The sequence below is a fragment of the Nycticebus coucang genome, chromosome 13 (assembly GCF_027406575.1).
Source record: "Nycticebus coucang isolate mNycCou1 chromosome 13, mNycCou1.pri, whole genome shotgun sequence".
NCBI classification, from domain to species: domain Eukaryota; kingdom Metazoa; phylum Chordata; class Mammalia; order Primates; family Lorisidae; genus Nycticebus; species Nycticebus coucang.
In genome coordinates this window covers 25093897-25101001 of record NC_069792.1, presented here as the reverse complement: position 1 = coordinate 25101001, position 7105 = coordinate 25093897, and the positions used below count along the sequence as shown (strand labels likewise).

Here is a 7105-nt window from a genome sequence, read left to right as displayed (position 1 = left end):
CAGACTTTTTAAAATGATATTCGTTTATTATCCTTTTGGTATCTACAAGCTCTGTAGTAACCTCACCTCTCTCATTCCTGATTCTGGTAATTTGCATCATCACTTTTTTCATCCTCTTAGGACTAGCTAAATTTTGTTAATTTTCTTGGTCTCAGAAAAAATAAGCTTTTGTTTTATCTACTTTTCTAATTTTTAATTCATTCATTTATGTTTCAGTTTTATTATCTATGTTTTGTAACATAAATATTTACTTTGGATTTTATTTGCCCTTTATTCTTGTTTTTTTTTTTAAGATGAAAGCTGAGATGATTGATTTTTGACCTTTCTTCTATATAAATGCAGGTAGTTGTGTCATAAATTTCCCATTAAGTATTGTTTTGACTGCATCCCACAAAATTTGATATGTTGTATTTTCATTTTCATTCAGTTTATATACTTTCTAATTGATTTTATTGACCTACAGTTTATTTAGAAATGTATTCATACTTTCCTAATATATGGAAGATTTTTATAAGATTTTTCATTTAATGTGTGGTTTAACAATATACTTTGTGTGACTTGAATCCTTTTCAATCTACTGATCTTGATTTATGACTCAGAATATGTTCTACCTTGATAAAATATTCAGTGTGCAATACACGTTGCATACCCACAACACATGAGTTGAAAAGAATGTCTACTCTCGTATTTTTGGATACAGTTTTCTCTAAAGATTCATAAAGTCAACCTGATAGGGTTAGTAAGACTTCAATATCCTCACAGAATTTTTTAGTCTCTTTTTCCTGTAAATTATGGAGAGAGAAGAATTCAATCCTTGAATAAAATTGTGGATTTCCCTCTTTCTCATTTCTTTAATTTTGTGTATTTCTAAGCTCTGTTATTAGGTGCATAATATTTTGGACTGTTATGTCTTCTTAAAGAATCTTCTCTCTTTATCATTGTGAAATAATCATCTTATCGTGGATATTATTTTTCTGCTCTGAAATCTACTTTGATAGTAATATAGCCACTACAGCTTTCTTTTTATAGGTGTTAGCAAATAAATATTTCTCCTCTTTTTTACTTTTGTTCTATCTGGGTCATTATATTTAAGGTAGGTTTTTTATAGGCTGTATAGAATTGAATCCTTTTTATCCAGTCTGCCTATTTTTTGTTTTCTTGTTCAAATTTTTAGACCTTTATATTTGATATGATTATTGGTAAGGTTCAATTTGTACTATTTTTTTGTCTTCTTTATGATTAATTTGGGGGTTTTATGATTTCACATAGAAATCCTGTCTTCTAGGATTTAGAGCATAAATTTTTAAGTTATCACAATCTACTCTCAAATGATATTAGGTCATTTTTCACATTATGTAAGTGCCTTATAACAGTATTCTTGCTTCTTGTTCTGTGCTTTTGTTGTTACACATGCACTATGACATCATGATGCACTGATAATATACTTAAGCAGTCAATTGTCTTTTAGAGGGATATAAATAATTAGAAAACCATTTCTGGTGCTCTTTATTTCTTTGTGTGAGTTTGAATTCTTTGACTATCAGAAATAATTTTTTCCTCAATAGAAATTTCCTTCAGTACAAATTACTTAATTATTCATAAAGTGCTAAAATTTCCTTTCAAGGTCAAGTTGTAGCCATTTTTCTCTTTATAGGTCCCCAAAACACAAACACTGTTTTCAAAGTATCTTCTTTCCAAGTATTACCTCCTCAACTGTTCCCACTCTAGATTTCCTAACAAAATTTGTGAGTAATTTCATAAAATTAGAGGGGAACGCTTAAACAGGAAAATCACAACCTATTTCCAATTCTTTCCTAAATGTCATAAGACCACAATGAATGGGAAACTTTTCAATGATTCATGATGAAACGCCCTAAGGAATCAAATCAGTGAACAGTGACATTGTTTCCCAGCTTAACCCCTGAAGCTTTTAGTCAAATTACAGAGTTCCTCCCTGGGTAGAATTTAGTGTGTCTGTATTGTGTATCACAGCTAATTAATATTAAAGTCTGTCTGTTTGTTGGTTATCCCTCATGTAAAATATGGCAAACAAATCATGGCAACTTAAACTACAGACTACACAACTTTGTTGGGGAAGGAAGGCACGGCCCCAGGGAACTCACTGCTCTTCTAATGCAATGAAATTAGGATATAACAAGGAGCCAACATGCCTGATAATCATGAGGGCCAGAACTAAGACACAGTAACAAAAGCAATCAATGGCAGTTTCAAATGCAAAAACTAACTAAAAGTTACTAGAGCAGAAGTTCCGAAACACAGGCATTGATTTGTCATTTATCTGCTTTTCATGTGGACAATGACCTATGTTTCTAGGAGAGAAAAATGGGATTGATTTATGTAAATGTTAATTGATAATGTTTCTGGGTAATGTCAGACAAGCCACTCAGAATCTGATAGGAGTAAATATAGCCAGCTAATGCCAGCTCACCAGCAAATCAAGTTCTTGTTAAATGTTAAGTATGTCAGCTATTTGCTGTCTCTTACAGGAACAACAACAACAACAAAAAAATAGCAATACAATTAGTCTTAGGCTAATTGTTCTCCACTTTAAAGGCAAGAATCTTCTGAGTATTGTAGCCTATGTCCCATTCATAAAAAATTATGAATTTTTTTCTTATCTGGTTGGAAGGAATAAGAGCTATTCCTACCTATGCCTAAATCCTGCTATGATTTAGTGGAGAAAATAAGAAAGGTTTTATACACATAATGGGAATTAAATGTTTAATAAAAGCATTAATGGATTTTAATGCAAAAGGAAGTTTGATTAACATTATACTATAAGATCCAAGGGGAAAAAGAAGAGAGAGAGATTTATTCCAATTGAAAGCACTGAGGAAAACTTCCTGCAGAACAGGACGTTGGAATGTGAGGTGATTTCAACATGTGCAGGATGAGGGAGCCCAGGAGTCTCTGAGGGAGAAAAAGATAGTCACAGCCTGCCCACTACATTGCAGAGCACACTATCTTACACAAAATAACACAAACAAAGACACCAAAATGAGAACAAGAACAGCTTCCAGGAACTGAAATTTCAGTTGGCATGCTTTGATAAGTGATAAAGTTAGTAAAACTTGAATGATTGATTGCAGCCCAAATGGTGAACTATGAATTTAGTATTAAGAGGTTTGGTCTCAGTGCACAACTAAGCGCTCCTTTCCGCTCCACTGCGTGGGCCTCTGCCTCTCACCGGCTGTAGAAAATGGTGAAAGAAACCACTTACTATGATGTTTTGGGAGTCAAACCCAATGCCACTCACGAAGAATTGAAGAAGGCATATAGAAAACTGGCCTTGAAGTACCACCCTGATAAGAATCCAAATGAAGGCGAGAAGTTTAAACAGATTTCTCAAGCTTATGAAGTTCTCTCTGATGCGAAGAAAAGGGAATTATATGACAAAGGAGGAGAACAGGCGATTAAAGAGGGTGGAGCAGGTGGTGGTTTTGGTTCCCCCATGGACATCTTTGATATGTTTTTTGGAGGAGGAGGAAGGATGCAGAGAGAAAGGAGAGGTAAAAATGTGGTACATCAGCTCTCAGTTACCTTAGAAGATTTATATAATGGTGCCACAAGAAAACTGGCTCTGCAAAAGAATGTGATTTGCGACAAATGTGAAGGCTGAGGTGGCAAAAAAGGAGCAGTAGAGTGCTGTCCCAATTGCAGAGGTACTGAATGCAAATAAGAATTCATCAGATAGGACCTGGAATGGTTCAACAAATTCAGTCTGTGTGCATGGAGTGCCAGGGCCATGGAGAACGGATCAGTCCTAAAGATAGATGTAAAAGCTGCAATGGAAGGAAGATAGTTCGCGAGAAGAAGATTCTGGAAGTTCATATTGACAAAGGCATGAAAGATGGCCAGAAGATAACATTCCATGGTGAAGGAGACCAAGAACCAGGATTGGAGCCAGGAGATATTATCATTGTGTTAGATCGGAAGGACCATGCTGTTTTTACTCGGTCAGATTGTCAAGCATGGAGATACCAAGTGTGTGCTAAATGAAGGCGTGCCAATTTATCGTAGACCATATGAAAAGGGTCGCCTAATCATCGAATTTAAGGTAAACTTTCCTGAAAATGGCTTTCTTTATCCTGATAAACTCTCATTGCTGGAAAAACTTCTACCAGAGAGGAAGGAAGTAGAAGAGACTGATGAAATGGATCAAGTAGAACTGGTGGACTTTGATCCAAATCAGGAAAGACGGCGCCATGACAATGGAGAAGCATATGAGGATGATGAACATCATCCCAGAGGTGGTGTTCAGTGTCAAACTTCTTAATGAGACCAGTGAATGACACTCATGCTGGCATTTTTGTGCAGTAACGAATGAGTGAAGGACTGTAATCATAATATGCTCACTACTTGCTATTGTTTCTGTTTTAATATTCAACTATAGTAGTGTTTTAAAGGTTAAATGAAGAATAAATGCAAATATAAAAAAAAAAGAGGTTTGGTCTCTACAGTAAAGAAGCTTGTATAAATACAAATAGCTAGGAATAAATTGAGGGAAAAAATCAAACTGGCTCAGTTCCTAGACAACTTTGCATTAAAATTCTCAATATTTTATGAATCTCTTTAGCCATATAAACCTTATACTATAATCAAACAAGTATTTATAAATGTTGATGAATATTTTATGAATACCTTTATTCATATAAACCTTATACTATAATCAAACAACAAGTATTTATAAACGCCACTCTGTATTTTAGAAAACAGCAAGGAATATTGTGGAAAGAATATAGCCTTAGGGCCAGTCAGACCTATGTCCCAGGTCTCACTTTAACACACACCTGTACTTCATTGAATTATTAAGAATTAAACAAAACAAAATGAAGAACTTATGACACAATAGTCACTGCATAAATTATTTTCTCTAACCCAATGCAATGTTTTTCAATTACTCTTTCATTTTTTTTATCTGATACCCTATAAATAGATGAGGAATGACTTTTAAAATGTTACAAATGAAATGATTAAATATGTGTTGGCTAACAATTTTTAGATTTAGTTTTCTGGACTCTCACTTTCATCCAAAATGAAGAAAGAAAAAACAAATTTATCTTCCCACCTGAATTAATCAAAAACTCTGAACATATAAAACAATGGTTTTCAAGAGAATACACACCAGGCAATGAAGGATAGTGATCCCCGAGGGACAGAAAACAAACAAGATGAGCCCTGTAATTGCCCCACTTATTTCCTTCAGGGACATCCCATGCTAAGATATAGGATAGAGCAAGCCAGGTGGAATCCAACAGACTCTCTGAGTTTAAGAGAAGGAGCTGAGCCTTTGGGGAGATCAAGTTGGCTACAGTTCACAGGATTGATTACTGGACAGGAGCAAATTGCACAGAGAAGAGAAAGAACCTGGGAGATCTGAGAGCCCCCTTGAGTATTTAACAGAGCACTGAAGAACGCATGCATGTGAGGGAGTTACCAAATGTTGGTGAAACCGTCTGAAAGTGTTAAAGGAAGACCTCTTGTTCCTTTCAACTAGACAAAAAAAAATTCATAATTCAAAAAAATTCAAAATTCATAACCCATGCAATGGGTTATTTTCTCTGGAAAAAAGGTCCAGATATTTCTAAAAATACAAAAAAAAAAAAAATCCAACACTAGAAAAGATAAGATTCAAAATGTCTGGAATAAAGTCAAAGATTATCAGACATGCAAAAAGGAAAGGAAATATAACCCAAAATGAAGGGGGAAATCAATCAATTGAAATCAAAAAAGAACAGGCACAGATGTTAGAAACAAAGACCATAAAACTTTTCCATGTTCTGAGTTTCTTTCCTTCTTTGTTTTAGCAAGCCAGTACAGATTTCAGACAGATGTACCTAATATTAGCCACTGCAACAAAGTAGCAGATTTTTAAATCACAGAAAAAAACATCTAGTTAAAAGTTTTGAATAAAGTTATCTTTTTGACAATTACTACCTATACTAAATTTGATTTCATCTTGACTTTCTTTTAACATTTTGTCTAAAGTTTTAACATTTTTCTAGAATTAATGATAGTTCTTATTTAGCAATTTTTATTCCTTCTTTCATTTATGGTGTCATTCATTGTTGAGTAGTTTTATTCAAAAATTCCTCTTTGGGGTATCCTATTACTTCTCAAGTTCTTTAAAAAATTGTTTCTGTTCTGGGTGGTGCCCAGGGCTCAGCGAGTAGGGTGCCAGCCCCATATACCAAAGGTGGCAGGTTCAAGCCCAGCCCCAGCCAAAAACTGCAACAAAAAAATAGCCAGGTGTTGTGGTGGGCGCCTGTAGTCCCAGCTACTTGGGAGGCTGAGGCAAGAGAATCACCTATGCCCAAGAGCTGGAGGTTGCTGTGAGCTGACACCACAGCACTCTAGCTTACTTTACTAACCTCATTACGTAGTTGTCTAACTGACAGAGTTGCATAACAAAAGATGCAATAATCTCATCTCTGAAGACAGGGGTTCAAATTCCAGCTAGATCAAACACAAGCTCCGTCCTTATAGCAGCTAACCTAACTCAGGTTCCCAAACTAAGTTGCATATTAAAATCACTTCAGGAACTTTTTATAACATGCATATAACCAAGATCCACTCCAAACAAAGTGAATCAGAATCTTTGGAGGGGGAGCCTAGCAATCACATTTTTTCAAAGTTCCAAAGTAATGTACAGATCAGATTAAGAACCACTAAGCCCTGACTTCTCCAGTTCTCAGTACAGGATATTAGGAATTATAACATCTTATTCATTCATCTCATAAAGTGGTTCTCAGCATCACACCAGAGAATCTATAAAAATATATGTGCCTCAAAAATATTTAAGACATTCTCATGTCTAGTCCTTAAAAAGTCTGGGAATAGTCCCTTTTTTGGTAAACAGATATAAACTTTATTGCTAATTTCTAGACATATCCAGTTACATCCAGGAATGACCAAACCAGTGATTATTAACTTTCACTGCAAGACTGGATAGGCAGGAGGCTTTACACAGACAACATTAAGAATCCAACAAAACCTTTGGATCCTGTTTCAAGAAAAATACAGGAGGCGGAGCATGATGGCGGACAGGACGAAAGTGTAGCCCACTTCTCAGGTCATCAGGTGA

At 35.2% G+C, this 7105-nt stretch overlaps 1 pseudogene across 1 annotated transcript; it reads left to right on the top strand.

Annotated features, from left to right (window-relative positions):
• Positions 1 to 3159: 3159 nt before the first annotated feature.
• Positions 3160 to 4426, top strand: LOC128563624 (dnaJ homolog subfamily A member 1-like; annotated as a pseudogene). The gene has a single exon (XR_008373841.1). The product of XR_008373841.1 is annotated as a dnaJ homolog subfamily A member 1-like (transcript).
• The last annotated feature ends 2679 nt before the right edge of the window (positions 4427 to 7105 follow it).